The sequence below is a fragment of the Podarcis cretensis genome (genome assembly GCF_951804945.1).
Source record: "Podarcis cretensis genome assembly, chromosome: 1".
Taxonomy (NCBI): Eukaryota; Metazoa; Chordata; class Lepidosauria; order Squamata; family Lacertidae; genus Podarcis; species Podarcis cretensis.
The window spans coordinates 112847277-112873383 of NC_137170.1; the positions used below are offsets into that span (position 1 = coordinate 112847277).

Genomic DNA, 26107 nt, shown 5'->3' on the forward strand with positions numbered 1-26107 from the left:
AGATGGCCTTTGACACCCCTTCCAACTCTACAATTCCTTGATTCTGTCTTAAGGGAGACAATCCCAAAGTGTGGCTAACTCTCCAGAAAGCAGGTCCCCATCCCTTAGCTTTGTCTAACTTGGCAAAGGGGAAGATGATAGGGCAAATTTTGAGAAACGCAGAGCTAAGGCAATTCAAAACAATAATTTATTATTTGTACCCCGTCCATCTGACTGGGTTGCCCCAGCCACTCTGAGCAGCTTCCAGCATATATAAAAACATAGTAAAACATTTAAGCCTTAGAAAGCTTCCCTATACAGGGCTGCCTTCAGATGTTTCCTAAATGTTATATAATTACTCATTATATAGGGACGCGGGTGGCGCTGTGGTCTAAACCACTGAGCCTAGGGTTTGCCGATCAGAAGGTCAGCGGTTCGAATCCCCACGATGGAGTGAGCTCCCATTGCTCGGTCCCAGCTCCTGCCAACCTAGCAGTTCGAAAGCACGCCCAAAAAGTGCAAATAGATAAATAGGTACCGCTCCGGCAGGAAGGTAAACGGTGTTTCCGTGCGCTACTCTGGTTTCACCAGAAGCAGCTTGTCATGCTGGTCACATGACGCGGAAAAACTGTCTGCGGACAAACGTCAGCTCCCTTGGCCAGTAAAGCAAGATGAGCACCACAACCACAGAGTCATTTGTGACTGGACTTAACTGTCAGGGGTCCTTTACTTTTACCTTTACTTTTACTCATTATATACCATCTGATGGGCATTCCACAGGGTGGGTGCCACAACCAAGAAGGCCCTCTGCCTGGTTCCCTGTAGCTTCACTTCTCTCAGTGAGGGAACCACCATAAGGCCCTCAGTCCTGGATCCCAGTGTCCAGGCTGAACGATGGGGGTGGAGAGAGATGCTCCTTCAATACTGCTTGCCACAGAGCAAAAGCCATTCATTACTCTCTTCTGTTTGGACATTGATAGAAATCCTATAGAACTTGCCCCACTGCAGAATTTCCTACACCATCTCCATTCCCCTTAACTAATGAGTGGCTAACATGGTGTCATCCAGATGTTATTGCACTCCAACTCCCATCAGCTTCAGCCAGCCTGGACAATGGTTAGGGAGAATGAGAATTGTAGTCCAGCAATATCTTGAGGAGTAAGCTACCCTGCCCTAAATCTTCCAGAAGGATGCCTGCTAGCCTCAAGTGCCCAACACACAGGCATGTTCAGTAAGGGAAAACTGCAAGCTTATTCCCCATTACAACTTCAACAGACTGTGAGCTGTGGCTGACCATTAGCACCACTGCTGAGCTAATAACCAATAAACAACATCTTGTCTTCTCAGCCGCTCCTCCCGTTCCACCAAAGGATAATCAGCTGACCAGCCCATCAGTTAAAGGCAACCCCCGCACAGGCAGGTTCCACTGGATTTTATTTTCTCCTTCATTCATGCTGGGATTATCTTAATGTCTGCTCCCTAAACAGGTCATTAAGAGCTTTTCTGATATAAACTCTAATTTTCTTGGTTTGTTTGTTGTTTTTTGTTTAAAAAAACAGGTTCAGCATCAAGCAGCCCTATTCTCTTTGATGTCAAGTGGGGTGGACACAGTCAAGTATGGCAGAGAATGAAGAACTATTGACAAGATGGGTGTGGCGATGCAATGGCAAGAATGTCAGATTTTTAAACGGAAGCAGAAAAAACAGGACGTCTTGAGAAGTTAGGTGAGTAATTCAGAAAGCTGCATTGAAAAATGTAATTGTGAGGAAACAGTGTAACATTTCTCTGATGTTTGGGGGGGGGGACAATAACCCACACCCCATCCTCAAGAGATTAATATGTTAATGTGTCTCCTATCTATCTATCTATTGCTATTCAGGTCTTTTTCTCTATGTATTTCCCCATGCACCTCCATATTCCCATTTGTACTGCCCCTCATGCATCGGAAAGGGCTCTCTTTAAAGGCAAACCTAGTATATGTGTGCAAGCTCCTTCTGTGCTGTAGAATCCTAATCTTGCAGGATCCCAAATTATGGAAGAAGCCTTCATGTGCCAAGCCCAAAACATGGATGGTGAGACCAAGGCCTGAGGCCAACAGTTAACATGAGACGGGTGTGTTAAAGAGGTTGTGTGTTAAATGTGCTAGGACTTATTTGAGACTGGGGGATTTGAACGAAAAGAGAGAGAGAGAGGTGGTACTATGTTGTGAGAAGGGTTTGCGGTATGAGTGACAGAAAAGAGGACTAAATCAGGTTGTTATACAACACAATCCTAAGCGTCAACATAAGAAAAGCCTACTGGCTTAGGCCAATGGCCCATGTAGTCCAGAATTTTATTCTCACAGTGAACAGCCAGATACCTAAGGAAAGCACAAAAGGAGGACTTGAGCACAATGGCACTCTCTCCACTTCTGATTCCCAGCAACTGGCCTACAGAGGCAGAACAGAACCATTGTGGCTGGAAGCCATTGATAGCCTCCCATTGGTGGCAATCACTACCTCTTCTGAGAGTAAATTCCATGATTTAGCTATGTGAAGAAGTACTTTCTTTCGTCTGTCCTGAATCTTGGGTAAATAATAATAATAAAAATATTATTTATACCCCACCCATCTGTCTGGCTTGCCCCAGCCACGCTGGGCAGCTTCCAGCACATATAGATACATAATAGAACATCAAATATTAAAAACTTCCCAATATATGGCTGCATTCAGATGTCTTCTAAAAGCTGCGTAGTTCTTTTATCACTTTGTAATCTGCTGGGAGGGTGTTCTGCAGGAAGGGCGTCACTGCTGAGAAGACCCTCTTCCTGGTTCCCTGTAACTTCACTTCTCGCAGTGAGGGAACCGACAGAAGGCCCTCAGAGGTGGACCTCAGTATCTGGGCAGAACAATGTTGAGAGATGCTCCTTCGGGTATACAAGGCCAAGGCCGTTTAGGGTGTTGAAGGTCAGCACCGACGCTTTGAATTGTGCTCAGAAACATACCGGGAGCCTGTGTAGATCCTTAAGGCCGGTATTATATGGTCCCGGCGGCCACTCCCAGTCACCAGTCTAGCTGCCACATTCTGAATTAGTTGTAAATGTCACCGACAAAAAGGGAAATTATTCTATTGTTGGTGTCCATAGGTTTGCTCACCTAGAGAGGAGGTTGACTGAGGGTTGGTTCAGTTGGAGGAGAGTAGGTTATAGACTGAGCCATAATGGGAAGGGACAGTAGAAAGTTCTGCCTAACTTTGTGTACAGAGATCTGGTTTGCCCAGTTCTTTGTCTTCTACTGAGAATTCAGGAGCAGGTTTTATATGCCAGCTATGGCTGTGTTACAAGAGACAGTACTCCTCAGCTTCAAGCTGCATGGAGTTGCAGCTGATCCCATTTGCCATATGGCATGATATTATTTATTATTTCCTCTGGGAATGTGCTAAGGATTAAAAGAGAAGTGAACATTTCAAGGTGAATAGAATGATAATCAGAAGTTAACCTACTGTAGTCCTTGATAACACCAGTGTGATATCTAATTGAGATACGGCAGAGGGGAGGAGTGAAATACCACAGAGAGCTTGGTGGACGATTTTCAAGGCCCTAGTGCTGAACAGACAATGTAATCCTATTAGGAACATCTGAACAGGAAGAAATCTCCCAACTATTTTATTTAAAAGCCCCTCAGACAAATCAAAAGTAATCAAAGCTGAGAAATCCCAAGCTTTTCAACAATTGCAACGCAACTATGCATCAGATTTTCTAGGGTAATCTCCAAAAAATGTTAATCCAATAATCTCCAAAAGAGATTCTCCATATGCGTAGCTGTAGCAAATATGTCCACAGGCTGAGTGGTATTAACATTAACAAAAATTCATTTACTGAAAGGGATTAAAGAAAAAGATTCTTAAATTATTTCAAAATTGGGACAAGTGAGAAGGATTTAGCAAGGAGGAAGAGTGGAAAAACCCACAGATTCTTTTTTAAAACAAAGTGTCAGGTTAATCCACTGTGAAAATAATGCAAATCTAATTTAAAAATGCAAGTGGCTTTTAATAAATGAAACAGTTGCCTGAAGGAAAGCTGCTAGCTAAAGATCCTAGTGTATTTTTGTTTTGGTTTTGACTGTGCATTGTTGTTGTTCAGTCGTTTAGTCATGTCCGACTCTTCATGACCCCATGGACCAGAGCACGCCAGGCACTCCTATCTTCTCCTGCAGTTCAGTCAAACTCATGCTGGTAGCTTCGAGAACACTGTCCAACCATCTCATCCTCTGTTGTTCCCTTCTCCTTGTGCCCTCCATCTTTCCCAACATCAGGGTCTTTTCCAGGGAGTCTTCTCTTCTCATGAGGTGGCCAAAGTATTGGAGCCTCAGTTTCAGGATCCTGTCCTTCCAGTGAGCACTCAGGGCTGATTTCCTTCAGAATGGAGAGGTTTGATCTTCTTGCAGTCCATGGGACTCTCAAGAGTCTCCTCCAGCACCATAATTCAAAAGTATCAATTCTTTGGCGATCAGCTTTCTTTATGGTCCAGCTCTCACTTCCATACAACACTACTGGGAAAACCATAGCTTTAACTATACAGACCTTTGTCGGCAAGGTGATGTCTCTGCTTTTTAAGATGCTGTCTAGGTTTGTCATCACTTTTATCCCAAGAAGCAGGCGTCTTTTAATTTCATGACTGCTGTCACTATCTGCAGTGATCATGGAGCCCAAGAAAGTAAAATCTCTCACTGCCTCCATTTCTTCCCCTTCTATTTGCTAGGAGGTGATGGGACCAGTGGCCATGATCTTAGTTTTTTTGATGTTGAGTTTCAGACCATATTTTGCGCTCTCCTCTTTCACCCTCAATAAAAGGTTCTTTAATTCCTCCTCACTTTTTGCCATCAAGGTTGTGTCATCTGCATATCTGAGGTTGATGATATTTCTTCCGGCAGTCTTAATTCCAGTTTGGGATTCATCCAGCCCAGCCTTTCGCATGATGAATTCTGCATATAAGTTAAATAAGCAGGGAGACTGTGCATTATCCTGGTGTTAAAAAAAGGCAAATAGTTTGTCCACATCCATTCTTGGTTCACTTTCAGACTGTGCCTTTAAACAGTGGGTTCCGTCTTCATGCAGCTTCGTTCCATCTCATTATCCCACTTGCGACCTTCTGCAGCAGTGACAGAACCGAAGCACTCACTGTGCCACTGTGTCACAGAGCTCAAGGGACAGCGAGCTTCTTTGCCTGCAAATACCCACAGAAAGGAGCATAGCGAGTTGCCATATACCAAATCAGACCACTGGTCCACCAAATTCAGTATTGTCAACACTGACTTGCAGCAGCTCCTCAGGATTCCAGACAGGGGTCTTTCCCAGTTGTGTCTAGACATTCCAGGAGTTGAACTTGAGGATTTTTGCATGAAAAGCATGCGCTCTGCCCATGAGCCATGGCCTTCCAATGTGTTGTTGTTGTTGTTGTTGTTGTTGTTGTTTTATTTGAAACCCCATGGCCTTCCTTAAATCTCAGTACTCCATACCTGGAAGTGAATCTAGGACTCTTATGCATGTAAGCAGAGCTTTCCAAACTTCAGGTTGGTGACTCACTTTGTGGACATGCATCATTTTGTGACACTGTAATTCAGTATTACTAGCAAACCAGAGGTTAAACTAGCCCCTTTCCATCCCCAGGAGGAGCGCGGGGAGCATTCGAGTGACACACTGCAGCTGGCACACTGTGTGTATCGCGACACACAGTTTGGAAAGCTGTGGTGTAAGGCATGTGCATAACGGTGGTCATAGTAACATTATACAGAACCAGAGACAGAACCTACCTGGTCAGAGCTATTTCAGTTTTTGCCTGTGTATTCTCCTGGGGTAAAAATAAAAAACCAAAAGGGCAAATGCTTTATCCACATCCACTAATTGATATCAGAATATGTCAGGGTATTTTGACACTGATTTCCAGATGCAGCAAATGCCAACAGTTAAAACGTAAAGGGTCACACACTTTAAATAACAGCTTGAAGTTAATTGGTGTCCAAAACGTGTTTTAGAAGCCAGTGGCATTCAATAGGACAAGCTGGTGTTGCTCACCTGCCTTCCGAACACCGAGCATCACTGCTGGCTCCCGAGAGGCAGAGGAGTGAAACTCAAGATTTAACAAAGAGCCCCCGGCAAAGTAAAGATTCTCCTTGTTTGTTGTCGCTGCTGTGTTTTTCATATGCGCCATAGGTTTTGTAGTCTTAAGGCTGTATTTTACCGATTGCAAAAATCAGCTCAGAGCCTGACTTGTCCTCATTCCATCTGCTGGAGTTAGGCTGAAGGCTTATAAAATATTTGGGAATAAAGCACTGGAACAACTGTATTTGATTTGCTCCGCATCTTCTGTTGCGTTTACTTCTTGGATGGTGAACTATTTAGTCAAGTTTCTGTGTTTTGCATTAAAATAATCCTGTTGCAATGTAATAAACTGGCAGGCTATGGCAAAAAGAGAAATTGCCCTCGCTACCAAATTGAATTCTGTGGGTTTGGACTTTAAATACTGCAGCACATTCCAAAGGCATCTCACGGCATGAAAGATTTAAGTGGGTTCTTTTAGCAATGAAGAAAGTTGCTGTGTATTCAGTGGAAAACTTTGGCTATGAACCATCGGATGATGCGCATGCATGGCCAGCTGTGGAAAAGGACACCATGTGCCCCGTGTTCTCAGAGCATGTAGCCTACGAGGACACTTCATGTGGAGCTCAGTATGGCAGTTTCTTTTACCATACTATTGGTTTATTTAGAAAGGCTAAGTTCTCCAGGGGTTATCTTTTATTGCTACAGATTCTAGAGGAGTAACCCCATTGGCCTTTTGCCACAAAAACAGCAGTGAGTCATGTGCCATCCTAAAAACTTATTTTGCTGTAAGCTTTCATGGGCTAGCGCTCACCTTATCAGCTCCTGAATTGGTCACTTAAGCAGTATGTAGGGCTATGCATGGGCCCTGCAATCCAATTTTGGACCCGAATCAGGTGTTTTGGAGCAGCCCCAGACTGACCCACGATGATCTCTGACTGACCTGACCCAATTCAGGGGCATTGCACAGTGTTTAATTGGGGCTTAAACCCCTAATTAAATGTCGTTGGAAGGTGGGGGTGCATGCAGGTTGCTTGTATATCCGCTCCCCCTCCCCTCGATGCCAGTCCATCAATCCTTTTGACAGCCCTGGTGGGTGGGTGATCTGGGGCTGCCTCTACCTGTTCTGGACAAATTATGGGTTGAGCTGAATCACTTCATTTATGGTTGCCATATTTCAAAGAGTAAAAACCTGGAGACCCCAAAAGTTGTTGAACTTTTTTTAGGAAGACCCCCAAAATATGAGCTTTTTGGGGGTAAACCCTAAAATTATTGAGTGTGGGGGTTTGGGGTTTGTTTTTTGTTTTTACAAAAACACCAAAATACCTGCGATTTTTCGATTGGCTTGCTTAAGATCCAAGGCAAAGCGCCGCCTTTCAGAAATCCCCCCTGGACATCAATTCCGCCTTTGTTTTTTTTGTTTTTTGTTTTTGTTTTTTCAATAGATTTTTATTGAGATTTTAAAGGTTACAAAAAGAAAAAATAAGGAACATATTTAAACAGAAAAAAATACAGAGCAGTACAAGAACAAAGGAAAAACAACAACAACAACAAAAACAGAAAAAAGATGCAGATAATTAAAAACAAACAAACAATCCTTTACATACCTTTCTTTCCTTTGCTTATTTCCTTGACCTCCTCACACCTCCCTTTTTTGTATTCTAATTCAATTAGATATTTCAGCAAATCCTTTCCATCTTTATTTCTATCCTAATAATTTATCTTAATATACTATGATTTTACGTTCTGTTCTTTCACCTATTAACAATCCATTTTTACTTAATCCTTTATATCATTTCTGCTAAAACCACATTGCTTCATTCCAACATCCTTCTAACATTCTTTAATTTTACAATGTTTCTGTAGATAAACTTTAAATTTCTTCCAATCTTCTTCCACCAACTCTTCTCCTTGGTCTCGGATTCTGCCAGTCATTTCCGCCAGTTCCATATAGTCCATCACCATCAATTCCGCCTTTGAAATCCTGGTAATGTCCAGGAAAATCCGGACTTGTGGCAGCCCTACTTTATTAGGTTCTGAATCTGGGATGTAACAAAATCTGATGCAAAGCCTGTCTGTGTGTCCTGGTTGTGAGTTGAACACATATAGAACCCCTCTTGTTACAGATGTTCCCCCTCACAAGACAGCATAAGAGAAAATGGCAACACATGTCTTATATGAGAAATACCTTATGTATGGTCCATATTTAGTTGTTATAATGTGCATATATGTAATAACCTTAGTATCAGAAATCTAAATATCACTGTTCCCGTTCCCATAGCAATCAGTCATGTAGCTCGTTTCCCTTTGCACAATGCTACAATATGGTGCTTGCATGGAAGTAACTTGTAGGACAGCCGCACCAACACATACCAATGACTTTTACATTTATTTATAAAAAGAAGCTTTTTCTGAGACTCTAGAGAGCCATTGGCAGTCAAAACAGACAATACTGAGCCACATGGACAAATAGTCTGACATGGTATAAGGCAGTTTCTTAGGATAGTATCACCCAATCTCATAGGAAGTGAGTTAATAGCGCTTATACCCACTGTGCTTCTACATGACACCAATAGTCTCCAATAATCATCAGAAGATACAACTCCTCTCTCTCTCTCTCTCTCTCTGTGTGTGTGTGTGTGTGTGTGTTTTACAACAGGGTAGCCCTGATTTTTAAACTGCTGCCCTCTATTGTTGAAATCTATGGCCATCCTGTTTGCTTTCTTTACATTATCAGCCACTAGAATTTGAACAACTTTAAATAATTTCTGGAATGAGAACCCCCTTTCTTTAAAATGTCATAAGCAATTGTTGCCAGAGCATGAACTTTTCAGAATCATCCCACTAAAATTAATTTGTCTGCCAGTTAAGAGAAGAGCACAATGATTTCTTTTAAAGCTCTGGGGTTTTGTTGCGTTTGGCATATCTGCATTTGCATCCCTATTATTTTTCAGTGAATGTGAGAAAAATGATGTTTGACAGACCAGACATTTCTTTGAAAGCTGCACATTGAATATTTCCTTTGTGGTGTGCCCCCCTCCCCAGTATTAAAATTTTCCAAGTGTTTGGCAAAAGTCAGTTTCCCTGATAATAAAACTGTCTTTGCTAAAATGTAAAAAAGATGAAAATGCTGGAAATGGCTTTTGCTGTTTTTCGATGTGGACAGCCAAAGTTGGCCTTTGAACAAGAGAAACTCAATTTTTAAATCATATATATATGGAATGGAATGGAACTACTATGTTAAAGTTGCTGAAAATATTGACTCTTGTTTGGAAGCAGCTCAAAAGAACTCACTCCTTTGATTATAGCCTGTTGGCTGTCTTGTAATGACCCCAAATTATATCAAAACATCTAAGTAGTAAAGCCACAAGAGTAACTCCCAGCCAAGAGAGATACTTTTCTCCCTCTCAGATGCTTGGAAGCATCTGAGGTCAAATGGGAAGTCTGCTTAATTTAATCGCTGACAAAACCATTGTCATTACGTACTGCATATTAGTTGTGTGATGGGTTCTCCTCCTCTTAAAGGTCTTTCAATTCATTTGAAGTCATAGTAAAGGGAAAGAAAGGTGCCTTGAATTGGAGCCAAAAAAAACCCAAGCGTTTTTTGGGGGGTGGGATGATGTAGAATCTCAGTACTGTTTCATCTAATATTGGAAGGACTGTGAGCTGTAGGGACGATTATGATGTCTTGATAATGGAATTTTAAACAGTGTGAGATCCAATGGCTTGACCTATTTACATATATTGCAAGCTATTAAAGGATTCCTTTGGGCATAGCTACTGTTATTCTTTAGAGGGAGGACAGGAAGTGGGTGATAGAATTACCGGTAGGTTTCCTCCCCAGGAGGATGCAGCTGGGTGACTGGAAGAGCTGGAGCAGGAATGAGCAAGCAGACACACAAACAGAGGCTGCTTCCAGACTGTCGCTGTTTTTAAGGCAGGAGTGAATCACGCACTGGCAAATTCAGGTAGCACAATTAAAGTTGATTTGGAGGTCTTGCACAGCAAACCTTCTTCTCCTAATGCTTCATGGAAAGCCGTGGGGAGATGCTTTGGGAAGCATGGGAAGTATCCTTCCTGCAAGCAAAGGAGGATGAAAGCTCAGTAGATAGCTGACGTCTTCTAACCTCCCCACAACAAATCAAGATAAATGCTCAATAAGCAGGTCACCTGGAAGTCACCTGAGTATCATGACACTGAGGAGAACCTCAAGAGCACAGGAGAATCTGGAGACAAGATAAAGAGTTTTCTTGGTGGCCAGCACAAGGCAGGAAGTTGTTCTAGGAAGAATTTATGGATTGCTAAGGGGGCAGGGACTTAGAAGGTCCCGGCGCACCTGTTTCCTTACCCCATCTATAGTAGAAAAGACAATTCTGGAAATATGTTGCAGAAATTGATTTAGGCTCATATAATAATTTGGCCTTCATTGATAGTGCTAATGTGTTTATTGCTGGAATAATTGTGTGGGCTAGATACCAGACAGGACAAAGTGTTCCATCTGTCTTTGGCTGGCTAGGAAAAATCCAAGATATTGTTGAAAGGGAGAATTAAAAAGAAAAGAAAAGACGTAGAGATGAAATGAAGGATGTTTGTTACTGGAAATGTTCTTTTCTTAATTATTGGAGGTGGCAAAAGAGATATGGCATCATAAGATATTTTATTGTTTGCATTTTGTAGTTGTGTTTTAAAGCATTTCTCGTTCTGCAATGCTGTCGTCCTCAGGCGGGCATCCCAAGGTCATAAGAAACAACGCAAAGACATCAAAGCAAGAGAGGTCTGGTGTCAGGTGCCTCTTTTCCATAGAAGCACCTGCATCCTTGTCCTACTAATGTCAGAGCTCTGGTGTCGACAGAAGTACTAAGGGGTCATTCTATGGGTGGCTTGGAAGGTGGCCTGGGACTGACCTGGATCTGAAGGATCTGATGCCTTCTGAATCTCCAAGCAGGCCTGGCAAGGTGTTGGATGAGATGGTTCAACTGCTTTTGGTTTTCCCTCAACCCCTCCTTAAGCACCTGTGTTATTAAGCTATGTTGGAATTGTACAGTACATTTTTGTCAGTTTTGAAAACTATGAAAGAGGGTTGGCCCTAGCTTCTTGAGGAAAGGCTTTTGGGGAACTTGGTGCAGAATAGCCCTTTACCTATCCAGGGACGGGGAGGGGCTGATGAATTGCAAGCACAGCTAGTGAAGATGGAAAGGAATGGGATAGGTCAGTGGAGAAAATGCTCCAGAGCCATTGGCAACATTAAAGGAGGCACATGCAAATATTCCACCAGCAAGTTGAAGCTAGCTAATTTGTGCTTTCTGAAACAGCACACAAGCACAGCCATTCTTCAAAATTTGTTCAGTGCAGTTCTCCAGTCAGGCAATGTGTAAGCGAATGCATGTACCAGGGTTATAAAAAAGAAGCATTTGAAAATGCACCTATGAGTGAAAAGAATGCACAAATTTGAATCCTACTGGGGGAGACTGTATACAAAAATGTGAACATTAGCTGAAATTTGCACTACCTTGTGTATTTCAGGAGAAATTTGTACTAAAATGCCTATTTTTTAAAGGATTTTCCAAAAAATAATAATAAGGATCTTAAAAAAAAAAAGCAACCACAAACTGATATGGAAATGTGGAGGACTGGCTGGAAAAATGAGAACCTGGGAAAAACCAGAATGGCCGGATTTGCCCATTCCTATCTCAAAGGCTGGCTCCATGGAGAAATAACTGGGGGAGCCATCTGCAGGGGAGAGTTGGAAGGTGCAGAAAGGATTTGACACTACCATTCCCCGCTCCCATCCAACAGTTCTCCCCAACAAATCTTCACTCTGCCTCCCCCCCCCCTCCACAATTCAGGTTGACAGATGTAGGTTTCTCAGCATAATGGGTGGTTTTGCCCTGAGCGCATTTTCCTGGCCGTGTGGGTAGTCTCTTGGATCAATACTGTGTTATTCTGTAATCCGTTTGATGTACCTTTCTTCTCCCCTCTGAAGGCCAGAGTACAAGTTGTGAATATTTTCATATATTTTAACTTGGCAATTGTTCTGGCTGGAAGCAACCAACAGCATACTGAGCAGATTCAGTCATATTTGAAATGGGAGTTTAACAGAAGCCTCATTCTGGAATGGCAGCTAAAGGTATATCCTACCCCTCTGCAAGAAAATGAACCCAAGGCATGTTACAAAATCTAATATCCTTGGTGCCTGGGGGTTTGTTTTTTTGCTTTATATTAATATAGGTACTGATTGGGCTGCTATCAGCTAGTCATCTTTATACAGAAGAGTCCTGAAGAGTGTGAGTAACTCATGGCCCCACTTGCCTAATGGCTCACAACATTTCTCTTTTTCTGACCAACTGCAAAGTTGACTGTCTTGTGGCCTGCAAAGAGTTGCATACAGTGGTTAATGGTTTCATGGAAGTGCCTCTCAGTTTGGTGCTTGACTCTTGCGAAGGCTGAATTGTAGGCAATAGTCGAAGCCAATGGGCTGAGCGAGAAGAGAAAGCTAAGGAAACAGATACACAGAAACTTGCCAGAGCCAAGAAGCCCATTGTTGATGTTGGTTGTAAATTCCAAAGTCAAACGGGAAGTCTCTTATAGACCTAGAGTGATGGGTGGGGGCAGTCCAATGCCCCAGATTAGTTCATTACAAACAAGATGTTCCAAGCAACAGTTCTAATGCTTCAACACACAGGGAAACTGTAACAGTACCAGAAATTCTCATTTCAAGCCCTGCCAGCTCCTGACAGCCATATTCATTGGAGACTATGTCCACCCTGGCCCTAAAACTAAGTTACGGACAGCATTAGAATCTTAGAACTGCAATTAGAATCTTAGTACTGAGAAATGACTTAGCTGGATCCCGTAGAATATTTTTTGTTAATGATTTATCTGCCACAAACCCATGCTTGTTGTTAATTATGCCATGACAATGCCAGCTGCTTCAGAACAAACCCTTATTATGGCAAGTCTAAATCAGATGGAAATTTAATCTTGGGGAATACAACAGAAAGTCAAATGTCCTATTACGTCTGCAAAAATAACATGTTTGAACTGACATGATTTCCCTCAACAAAAGGCTATCTGATTTGCTTGAATTGCATTCATCCACAAGAGGTATACATTTCTCTCTCTCTCTTTTTTCTTACTGTTTAGAACTTTATTGAATTTTGTTTGACACCACAGATGACAGTAAAAGTGATTAATTGCCTCTCATAATTGGAGTTTCATTCCAGTGGTTATTGCTTGTCAGTATCAATTAATAGCTCCACGAAAACCTCATTCATTTCACAATATTAAAGAATGATGGCTTGTGGGAATTATGCTAAACTAGCATTTTCAATTAGGCTTTGAATTTTATAGTGTACTGAATAATAGTTTACAGTTTTATAATAGTTAGCGGTGATGGGTTATTGTTGTATTGTAATCACACTAATCACACATATACGTTTCTCTGCAGAAATGCCATTATTGTAGGCATCATCTTTTAAAAGAAAACAACAAAAACAGACAATTGTATGTAATTGTTGCTTTTAAAGTAAAGCTTATTTGGGGTACATAAGAGGACAAATTTGAGTGTCTCAATTATATAGCTTTGTTTCGTTAATTAGGAAATGAGCACTGTTTTGAAGAAATGGAACAGAACTTGTCTACAGTTGTCTAACCATACAGTGGAAAACGTTCTTCTGCTTTAATGTCTGCTAGAGTCATGCCAGGGCTAAGTGGCTTCAGAATGCCAGTTTAACCTTGTAAAATGTGGAAACACAAAGCCATTCTCTCCCAAATGGTCTTGGTTGTCGGTAATGTTAAACTCCGCATTAAGCTTGAAGACTAGAAAACAACTAACAAAAGGCTCTTTTATTTGTTAGATTCCGTAGCCTATTCTTTGGTGACCACTTTCGCAGTCAATTAGACATTTTTTTTTCTTTTGCTCCTAACCATATACATAAATATCCCTACGAATCTCCCTGTGTCCCTTTCTTCCATTGATTGTTGCTTAATTAATGTTAGTGGAATGTGTATATGCATTCTTTTCCTATGACTGTTTTTCTCAAACCCACAAGTGTCCTCAGCCACTAGGAACGATACATATGCAGAACAGGTTTCCACTTGCAGATTGGCACACCCACACCCCCAAAAAGTTCACATTCCTACTCTCTAAGAGAAGGGATATATGAATCCGTCCATTTTGGCCCATGTCACCTTTGCACATATTTCATTTCTACGTTAATCTCAAAACATGCATTTAAAAGTGTGTCTTCTCTCAGAATAAATATTCAAACATATCCTTTGATAGGTCCTCTGTTGAGCTGCAATGTAACATTCAAGCAAGTGCTAATTCTGCTGGATAGTTGAGTTCTGATCTGAAGCTTTGTCTCAAATGGGAAGTTTTTAATGTTTGAAGTTTTATTCTCTTTTTAATGTTCTGTTGAAAGCTGAGCAGAGTGGCTGGGAAACCCAGCCAGATGGGCAGAGTAGAAATAATAAATTATTATTATTATAATTATAATTATAATTATTATTATTATTATTATTATTATTATTATTATTATGGTGCAGAATCACAAGTTTTGTATAGGACTTCTCGGCAGTTGAATTCCTCCAGGATTCCCAACTGAGAGGGGTAGATTTGCATTCTGCAACACTGGCTCTGATCCAGAGGTCTTCAAGCTGCACAGCCCTTACTGCACTCATAAAGCCCATTTCCACGTTCCCTTAGGAGGGGGTGCAGCCTTCGCTGCTTTTCACAGAGAGTACATTCTTCCCCTCTTCCACTAACCAGTGAGAGGAAACTCTGCAAGTGCTTTTGGGAGCACTGCTCCTTCAGGCAGAGCTGAACAGTCAGACAGACTGTTCTCCAAAATATTGGTACTCCAGGAAGAAATGGACCCCCTTGAAGCAATAAAAAGAAAGATGTGCCCCTGAAGCCTAGAAAATCATTGGGATTTTATTTCAATGGAAACCTTTTAATATTATTTATGGCACAATGCTCAATCTACAGTTTTTAGCAAACTAAAAGTAATGTACTAATCAAGTACTTCTGTGTACTTGAATATGATAAAGTAAGTTTCTAGGACATGTTTTAACTAGCAAAACTGAAAACGTTAGCTATTGACCAATGTAAGCTTCCTTTTGAGAACATATACCTCAGTGGTACCTCAGTTCCTGAACATCTCCGTTTCGGTTCTTGAACGCCAAAAACCTGGAAGTAAATGCTTCCGTTTGCGAACTTTGTTGGGACCTGAACGAGGCGGCTTCCACTGAGTGCAAGAAGCTCTTGCAACCAATAGGAAGCCACGCCTCAGTTTTTGAATGTTTCAGAAGCCAAACAGGCTTCTGGAACGGATTCCATTCAAAAACCAAGGTACCAATGTATTTAATTAAGGCTCGTTTGAAGGGTTAGCCAAAGGGCTGATATTATAATTTCAGGATCACAGGTGCATTATTTCATGGATTTAATTGAGGTATCAATTCATGTTTCTGAGCAGGGAGTTCACTTTTGACATGTTGAAATCCTTTGTTATTTTTCAGAAATGACTTAATGTGAGACACTGCAGTGTGTAGCCTTCTGTCATTCAGATGCAGTGGGATATTTCATTTTTGTTTTCATTGAGATTTGGATACTGACTATATAGAAACCATCTATATAGTAGTAGTATATTACTACTTTTCAAAATTGCCAGCGGCAAGCACCATCCTAAATGAAGTATTTGACATACCCTCTTGAAGGTGATATCTGCTACAAAACAGGCCTGCATCTAATAATAAATGCTTTCTCCTTCAAAACTATTGTGTGTGTTATCTGCGCATTCATCTTAATTATCTGATTAACTGAGTAGTCAACTTGATCAACTGATCACATGATCACTTAACTAGAATTTGTGTAACTGGGTGACAGCTCTGCTTGTGTCTTTGAGGGAGTGCACAGAGGATTTTTTTAAAAAAAAAATATGAATTTGGTAAATTTGTCTTGGCAGCTTATAAAACAAGCATTGAGGTTGCCATTTGTAGTCTTGCAGTATTAATGTTAATATCAGGAAGGTGGTTTCTGAACAAGTTGTAGAGGGAAGCGAGGGGCAGATGGGGCTCATCAACCTGGGAAGGTAGCCCATCTAGGTGAAGGAAAACTCTGGTCCTGAACCTCTGCTGCCTTGTGGGATATTTTTGGGAGGAGAAAAGGCTGAGGAGTAAAGCTTACACAGATATGGAGATGAGTCCACAATACAATTGAATGGCGCCTTGTTGTATGCCTTCTTCCAGCAACTCCTGCAGCCAAGCTGGTGCCAAGCGTATTGCTCTGCTTTCCTTTGGATCACGTCAGTGAGGCCAAGAAGCGGTCTGGTCATCTGGGCAGCCCAGGGCCTCCATACACACTCCCATACACACACACACACACAGAGTCGTACGCCATTGTCTCTCAAGACAGACAGGTGCCACCAATAATAAATGAACACAAACACATCTGTACAGTATGTGAATAAGAAGAAGCTCCAACAGATGGCTTTGACATTGCATCATGCTGGCAAACCACATCATCTGGAGTGGACAGTGATCCAAAGCAGCACACCCTTAAGAAAATAAGGAGAGCACGGCTGGATCACATCCTGTTCAGCATCCTACCTGCCATTTCCCACAGTGGCCAGCCAGACGCCTATAAGAAGCCATTGGACCCTTCTTGCATGTCTGCTGCTCGCTCCCCTCTATTTCCTTTTGAGAAGCTAGTCCTGCAGAGCCAGATCAACTCTGGCTCTTGAGTATTTTATACAAAAATGTTTTTTCAAAGGGAAATTGCTACGAGATCCCATCTGCTAATTTTTGCAGTTTTTTCAGGCCCTGATCTATCATGCAAGCAGGTGGGCAAAGTGTATGAAGGATTACTTTTATTTAATTTTCTTCACTAATGAATGAAAATGAAGTGTTTATATGCTGTTGAGGGAGACAGAGGTGTTCATCTCTGTGTTCAACTGGATCTGGCAACTCTCTCTCTCTCTCTCTCTCTCTCTCTCTCTCTCTCTCCATTTTTACCAGGTGCATTCTAACTAATGGAACTAGTCCCTAAGAAACCACTGGTCTTGGAAATGTGGCAGGTGTTTTTCCTGAGTGTTAAGAAAAGGTAAATTTCTTGCCATTGGGGACTTCAGTGCTCTTGTGAGAAGGTAACAGATGCCTCTGCTCCTTTTCTGTCATCTTCTGCTAATGCTTCTGAGGGAGGAGGAGATGCATTAAAAAAGCAAAGCAAGAGTTATTCACTCTTCCAACCACATGCAGCATATATTCTGGAATTCATGTGCCCCACTTAATGCTATAGTGGTGAGGAGCCGCACAATATAGAGGAGAGAAAAGAGGAAATCATCCATATTGGCGGTTCCTGTCAACATTTGGTTGGTCACTGTGGGGACATAATGCTGGACTTAGAAGAGCCTTTGCCTCAATCCAGGTGGCTCTTTTACATTCACAGTAACAAAGCATAGACCTAGATCCACTGCCAGAGGCAGTGTGCGTCTGAATACCAGCCGTTGGCTCCACAAGCGAGGAGAGTACTGTCGTGCTTGTGACCTGCTTGCAGGCACCCCATCTGGTTGGCTTTAAGGAGAACAGGATGCTCACCTAGAGGGGCTTTTGGTCTGATCCAGCAGCCCAGCTCTTCTTCTTTGTTTCATATTTCTATACTCCATTCTGCTTCCAACCTGGAGTCAGTGGTGGAGCTTCATGCTTCAGCACTGGGGGGTGGAGAGCAGGCAGGGGCAGGGCTGACATGCGTCCTGGTGGCATGGCGCGCCATCTGTAGGGGCGCGCCACCCAGCGTGGGCGGTGGGGCAGCCATGATGGCACCCCATCAGGATCTCGCTGCCAGGGGCGGTGCGCTCCCCCCACACTCTTGTTCCTCCGCCAGGGCCTGGAGTGCAGCACAGCAAACAACACAAGGACTGCAATGATAAGAACCATCATTAAAACCATAAAATGCAATAAATACTGCAGCCTCAAATTCATAGAACCATAGAATTGGAAAGGACCCAACTCCCAAAGGGTCATCTAGTCCAACTCCCTAAAACACAGAAATCTCATCTAAAGCATCCCTGACAGATAGCCAGCCAGCCTCTGATGAAAAACCTCCAGCGAAAGAGAGCCTGCCATCTTTTGAGGGAGTCCATTCCACTGCTCCTACTCTTCGAAAGTTCTTCCTGATGTTTAGCCAGAATCTCTTTTCCTGTAATTTGAATCCGTTCCTTGTTTTAGTTGCTGCTTGTTTCTGTGCCACTTAGTTCTGAAGTGAGTTGCACAAGTAGGCTCTCTATTATTCCTGTGTTCGTTCTTGACACTGTGATGAAAGAAGTGACAGGATGGGGAGCCCATCAGCGATGCCTTATCAAAAGCAAAAGAAACAACACAAAAGTAAAGATAATGTTGCCTCATTTTTTTTCCTGCATCACAAACTCTCATTTTCCATATGTAACTCAGGACTCAGCTATATTGGTAAAGAAAAAGTGCCCTGTATGTGTTGTCTATGCATTCTAACTCTGTGACACCGGATGGCGCTGTCAAGTTCCGTTTTTGCCAACCCGATTTTTCATGCAAAGTTTATTTTTATTTTTTTAAAAATATTTTATTAAATTTTCATAGTACACAATATACATACAAGATCCCTTCACCAAAAAATAGTACACAAAAAAGCCAGAACAAATACACCAAAAAACCATATAGAAAAAAGAAAATAAAAAAGAAAAAAGAAAAAGAAAAAAAACAACCATTCAATACAATTTTTTTATATATAACTAACTGGACTTCCTCACATCTCCTTTACCCTGCATTATTTATATTAAAAATATCAGCAAATTATTACCTTGTTTCATACCTTATTTTGTACTTTCCAAATATTATACTTCTAAATTTAAGATAATTTTTATCATTTACTCACACCTTAAATTTAAACATATTGTTGCCTTAAATTTCGACCTTTTCTTACTTATAACTTAATTTTCTATTTTACAAAATCTATTTGCTGGAACTGAGATTTTCTAAATCGTGCAGATACTTAACATTCATACAACTTATATTGTTTTTGTAAATAGTCCTTAAACTTCTTCCAGTCCTCTTCCGTTGTTTCTTCTCCCAAGTCTCGGATTCTGCCAGTCATTTCAGCCAATTCCATATAATCCATCAATTGCGTCTGCCACTCTTCCAGTGTGGGCAAGTCTTGTGTCTTCCAATACTTTGCAATAAGTATTCTTGCTGCTGTTGTCGCATACATAAAGAAACTTCTGTCCTTCTTTGACACTTTCTGGCCGACAATGCCCAAGAGGAAGGCCTCCGGTTTCTTAACGAAGGTATATTTAAATACCTTTTTTAGTTCATTATAGATCATTTCCCAGAAGACCCTCACTTTTGGGCATGTCCACCAGAGGTGGAAGAATGTCCCCTCAGCCTCTCTACATTTCCAACATTTATTATCAGACAGGTGATATATTTTTGCAAGCTTGACTGGGGTCATGTACCACCTATATATCATTTTCATAATATTCTCCTTCAAGGCATTACATGCCGTGAATTTTATTCCGGTGGTCCATAACCTTTCCCAGTCCTCAAACATAATGTTATACCCAATATCCTGAGCCCATTTTATCATGGCTGATTTAACAGTCTCATCCTGTGTGTTCCATTTAAGCAGCAAGTTATACATTCTCGAAAGTACCTTAGTCTTTGGTTCCAACAGTTCTGTCTCTAATTTCGACTTCTCCACCTGGAATCCTATCTTTTTATCCAATATAAAAACCTCTTGAATTTGAGCGTAGTGTAACCAATCTTGCACCTTATTCTTTAATTTCTCCAAGCTCTGCAACCTCCATTTGTCTCCAATTTTTTCTATTATTTCCCAATATTTCGGCCAACAGGCCTCCATATTGAGTCTTTTCCGGGCCTTAGCCTCCATTGGTGATAGCCATCTCGGGGTCTTACTTTCTAGTAAGTCTTTATATTTTGTCCAGACAATAAATATTGCTTTTCTGACAATATGGTTTTTGAACATTTTATGAATCTTCACCTTGTCATACCACAAGTATGCATGCCAACCAAAAGCATTGTTAAACCCTTCCAGATCTAGGACATCAGTGTTCTCAAGTAGTAACCAATCTTTCATCCAGCAGAAAGCTGCACCTTCATAATATAACTTTAAATCTGGCAGGGCAAACCCCCCTCTTTCTTTTGCATCAGTTAATATTTTAAATTTTATTCGGGGCTTTTTGCCCTGCCAGATAAATTTAGAAATATCTTTCTGCCATTTTCCAAAACATTCCACTCTGTCCACAATCTGTAGAGTTTGAAACAAAAACAACATCTTTGGCAATACATTCATCTTTATAGCTGCAATTCGACCCAGCAAGGAAAGTTTCAATCTTGACCAAATTTCTAAATCCTTTTTAATTTCTGACCAGCATTTTTCATAATTATCTTTAAATAAATTCAAATTTTTAGCAGTCAAATTAACCCCTAGGTACTTCACTTTTTTAACCACATTTAACTCTGTCTCATTCTGAAACCTTTCTGCTTCCAAAGATGTCAGATTTTTTACCAAAACCTTAGTTTTTTGCTTATTCAATTTGAATCCCGCCACCCGACCAAACTCATATATCAGTTCCAAAACTCTTTTCGTACTAGATTCTGGCTCCTGTAATGTTATTACCAAGTCATCTGCAAAAGCTTTCAATTTATACTGTTTCACTCCGACCTGTATTCCTTGCACCAAGTGGTCCTCCCTAATCATGTTCAAAAGCACCTCTAGGACTGAAATAAATAACAGAGGGGATAAGGGGCAACCTTGTCGTGTTCCTTTTTCAATTTTAAACTCTTCTGTCACCACATTGTTAACTATCAATTTAGCTTTTTGCTCTGAGTAAATTGCCTCTATTCCATTTTCAAACCCCCGTCCCACTCCCATCCCTTCCAAATTTTTCTTCATAAACCTCCAAGAAATGTTGTCAAAGGCCTTCTCCGCATCAATAAAAATTAACACTGCTTTTGTGTTAATATTAGTTTGCAAAAGTTCCAAAATGTCTATAATGTTCCTAGTATTATCAAACAAATGTCTACCTGGAAGAAAGCCTGCCTGATCTTTATGAATTACTTCATTTAGCACTTTTTAAAATCTACTTGCCAAAATATCCGCAAAGATTTTATAATCCACATTTAGGAGTGAGATGGGACGGTAGTTCTTAAGTTGAGTCTTTTCAGATTCCACTTTAGGTATCAATGTGATGAAAGCTTCTTTCCACGATTCTGGTGCCTTCTTCCCCTCCATGATCTGGTTACAGACCTCCATTAGTGGTTGTGTCAAAAAATCTTTTAATGTCTTGTAATACTTGGAGGTAAGACCATCAGGTCCTGGAGATTTGCCTAGTTGCATATTCTGGATGGCACCCTCAATTTCTTGTTGCGTTATTTTATCATTTAGGATTGTTCTCTTTTCCTGGGATAATTTTGGTAGTCCATTAATTTTTAGGAAATGGTCTATCTCAGTCTCTTCCTGCGGCCCTTGCATATAAAGTTGTTTGAAATATCTCTGGAAGCACTTTCTAATTTCCTCTGGTTTCTGGATATTCCTCCCTTCAATCTCTAAATTGATAACCGTGTTCAATTTTTGTCTCTTTTTCAACTGCCATGCAAGCAGTTTCCCACACTTATTCGCTGATTCAAATGATCTTTGTTTCATCTGTTTAATTTTCCACTCAACTTCTTGATTTATCAATTTAGCGTATTGTGCTTGGTAAAATTTAATTTCTCTCAGAACCTCCTGTGATTTAGGTTTTGATCTCAATTTTTTCTCACCATCTCTTATCTTGTCTAAAATCTTATCCTTTTTTTCATTCCAAAGTCTTTTCTTTATTGTGCTCTGTTGTATCAAAAACCCTCTCATAACTGCTTTACTTGCGTCCCAGATTATTCTTTTTTCCACCTTAGTATTCAAATTTATTTCAAAATAGTCTTTTAAAGTTTTTTGGGCCTTCTTGACAATCTCCTGATCTCTTAATAGGGTGTCATTCATTTTCCATCTGAAGGAACCGGTTGGAATAAGTCTCATTTCCACTTTCATAGCATTATGGTCGGAGCAGGTTTTTGGGCAGATTTCCACTTTTCTAGTCTTAGGTGCCAGTCCTCTAGTTATCCATATTTGGTCGATTCTTGTCCATGACAGGTGGGCTTCAGAAAAGAAAGTTCCTTCTCTGCCTAAGGGGTTCTTTGTCCTCCATATATCAATCAAATCCATATTGTCAGTTCAAAGAAAGTTTTAGGTAGTCTGCCGTCATTTGTTAAATTTTGATTTTGTGACTTATCCATATTTGTAGAGACCACCCCATTCATATCTCCCATCATAATGATGTTGGTATAGTCCAGATAGTCCAGAATTGTCTCACGCAGTTTCCTGTAAAATTCTGATTTCCCCTCATTCGGCGCATAAATTCCTAATATTAAAAACTTTTCTCCTTGGACCTGTATTTCAATTGCCAAAATTCTTCCTTGCTCGTCTTTAAATAAGAGTTTTGGTGACAGGCTCTCCTTTGCATAAATCACCACTCCTCTTTTCTTAACTGTGTCCGATGAAATAAATTCTTGGCCTAGTCTTTTATTAATTAACACTTTTCTGTGCAGCCTAGTCACATGTGTTTCCTGCAAGCAAATAATGTCCAATTGTTCTTTTTTCAATATATGAAAAATTCTTCTTCTTTTTTCTGGGGAATTTCCGCCATTTATATTCCAACTAAGAAGCTGCAGAGACATCCTGGATCAGTCTGTTAGTCCTGTGGTGGCGTCTCTTTCTTTTGGTCCTCTGGTCCCGAGGGTGTAGGTGCAGGTGTAGGTATAGGTGGAGGTGGTGGCCAAGATCCTGTTGTTCCTTTCTGTAGGTCCTCTTCGTGGTCGTTCAAAAACTTTTGTTGATCTTCTGCTGTTTTGATTTAAACTTTCTTTCCTTTGAGGTTGAAGGATAGTCCTTGAGGGAACTCCCACCTAAAGGGAATTGAGTTGCTTCTCAGTAGTCTTGTTAATTCTATATAAGTATCTCTAAGGTCCAAAAGTTGTTTCGGGATGTCTTTGTAGATTTCTGCCTTGATGCCTTGAATAACAAGTGATTTTCCAAAATGAAGGCCTAGTATTTTATCTCTCTTGCTTAGATCTCAAGATGATCAGACAGTCTCTGGATCTGTCCTTCCTCACCACTCTTCCCAATCTAAAAGCAGTTACAATTTTAAAGTCCTTATCTTCTTCTATACCCTAGAACTTTGTAATTTCTGATGTCAAATAACCAATCAGATCTCCCTGTTCAAGTTCTGGGATAGCTCTCAACCTAAGATTATTTTCCCTATTCTTCAGTTCCGTCATAGCCAGGTAGGCCTGCTGTTCATTGATCTGTTTGTGCAAGGGCTTTACCTCCACTTTTAATGCGTCAACTTTCTGATTGGCTGCCTCTGCTTTCTGATTGGCTTCCTCAGCCAATTTACGATTTTCCACAGTTGCTTCCTGAATATTCCCAATTGCTTGTGTGTGTTGAGCAACTTGATCAGTCAGTTTGCTAATAGTGGCTGTTGCTTGGTCAATTTTGGACGAATGCTCATCCGCCTTTTTATTTAAAATTGCCAGTTGTTCCAAAATTTGATTTAAAACTGTTTCAGATTCTCCAGATGCCATATCCTTTGGTGCAGTTTGCGCAACTACCTCGTCTTGTACTAGAACAGCTGGGACAGAAGATCTGCGTGGCTGAGAAGTCAAAGTTGTTTGTACTAGTTGTTTAGCTTTCGTTTTAGCCAATCTTGCTTTCCCTGTGCCACTCATTCCAATCCTGACTACGTGCCAAGGTTAAGTTGTATACAGTCCCGTGGGAAAGTCAGTTCCAAAGAGTAAACAACAAGGCAGCAAAGAGTCAAAACAAAATACAGTTCACAGAAAATTATAAATCCAAAGTCCTCTAGGGGGAGTACATTTGTACTTCAGCAGAAAGGACGGACTGTTCCGCCATTAAAATCCCAGCAGTTAAAGACAGATTTAAAGAGAACCTTCAAATTCCTTTTGGTTTATAGAGCTTCCTCAATGTTGAAACAAAGTCTTTGAAGATGTGCAAGATACAGTTCCCCAGTTTGTAACTAAACTGTAGCGCTCAAATGTAGCAAAATTAAAGCTAAATTGTCTCTTTTCAATTATTATTAAAAACAAAGTTCTATTATTGCGCGAAAATCCACGCTTTTTACAGCCCTTTTTGAATGCTTCCAGCTTGTCAAAATCTTTGCTTTGATCCTTTAAGCACAATCAAGAGACGGACTTCCTGGTTACGTCTCCCGCTTTTAGCCGAATTTCAATCATTTTAGTCCCAAATTTTTAGGATCCCCTACTCACGGGTTTGTAGTTTGAAGTCTGATGTTCCAGGAAAAAAGGTCGGCGCTCATCGGCAGCAGCCGCACGGCTTCACTTCCGCAGAAAGAGCGATGAACTCACAGCACCGCTCCCCCTTCCACGCTCCGGAGCCCCTTACGGGGTTCCTTCCTCGTTTCTGGGGGGGCTTCTGGTGCCTGCCGAGTCCCACGGCCACAGGCTCACTCTGCCTGTGGTTTTTCTTAATGGGTCTCCGCTTTGCCGTAGCGGACGACCCTTTTCTGCGGGGCCCCTCTTCACAGCGCGAAGAGGACCGCCATTGCCGTTTCGCGCCGCCTCCGGAAGTTTAAAATGCATTTAACTGAAATGCTTCTTAGATGTGTCTAGATCCAGCCTTAGGTAAATTCTGCCGGAATGTTTTTCTTTGTGGAAAAATATTCATGGTGGAATAAACATGCAGAATGTTACTGTATGGATTTTGGAGTATGGATCAATGCAAACTAGGCAGTCTTCTGCCTATGATTTTATTATTAATATTAGTAGTATGCTGTAAAATTGACTCTAAGGATGCTTCCAGGTGGAGTGAGCACTGCCCCCTCATTACTCTTCCACTGTAAGGTACATAACTTTCCACACTTTCCTCATTCTGCTATCTTCTGTCATGCCAGTGTTCTCAAACTTTTTACAGAGCAAAGAGTGGCAAATTAAAACATCCAGTGTGGAAGTACTGGCTGCAACCCTGTATCCTTGGTTTACTTACGAGCAGAGACAAATAGAATTGCATGACCAGTATGCCTTCTGATGAAACGTTTACCCTTGATGGTTCCTCCACAGATATTACATCCAAATATAATTTAGCAAACCTCATAGCAGCAGCCTCATGCAGTGGCCTGTTTTCCACATAATTTATAAATTATGCTTTATTGGGATCGGGAAGAATAAACCTTGGCTACCGTTTGTGGTAGGGACGCAGGTGGCTCTGTGGGTTAAACCACAGAGCCTAGGACTTGCCGATCAGAAGATCGGCGGTTCGAATCCCCTCAATGGGGTGAGCTCCCGTTGCTCGGTCCCTGCTCCTGCCAACCTAGCAGTTCAAAAGCACATCAAAGTGCAAGTAGATAAATAGGTACCGCTCCAGCGGGAAGGTAAACAGTGTTTCCGTGCACTGCTCTGGTTCGCCAGAAGCAGCTTAGTCATGCTGGCCACATGACCCGGAAGCTGTACGCCGGCTCCCTCGGCCAATAAAGCGAGATGAGCACCACAACCCCAGAGTTGGCCACGACTGGTCCTAATGGTCAGGGGTCCCTTTACCTTTACCTTTACCTTTACCTTTACCTTTCATGGTTAGCAAAGGGAGAGCAGAACCACAAGCCTGAATTTGGTTGACACACTTAGTCAAACCTTGGTTTAGCTCAGCATGGCACAACAGTAGGAAAGACCAAAGAGGAGCAAAGTGACTATGGGCTTAACTCTTGGAACTGGTAAATCTGTGCAGTCCCAATAAGCCATCATGTGCAAACCAGACCATTATTTCTGTGATTCCCTCTTTCTAATCTGACCATGAGTTTGCCTCTTTGGTAGTGGAACCTGCAATATATGTGTGTGTTTCATGTGTATCCTGTGTATCCTGTGTCATAACTCGGGAGTAAATCACAAGTAATAATAAATCACTACATTGGGTCACAGCCAAAAAATGAACATTGTGAACACT

At 41.3% G+C, this 26107-nt stretch overlaps 1 protein-coding gene across 4 annotated transcripts in view; it reads left to right on the plus strand.

The window, feature by feature from the left end:
- B3GALT1 (beta-1,3-galactosyltransferase 1) overlaps positions 1–26107 on the plus strand; it is a 339454-nt gene that overhangs the window by 149116 nt on the left and 164231 nt on the right. For all 4 annotated transcript variants that reach the window (XM_079982470.1, XM_079982469.1, XM_079982472.1 and 1 more), the window contains exon 3: positions 1539–1703. The gene's annotated coding sequence lies outside the window, so the exon portion shown is untranslated. The remainder of the gene's footprint in view (positions 1–1538; positions 1704–26107) is intronic.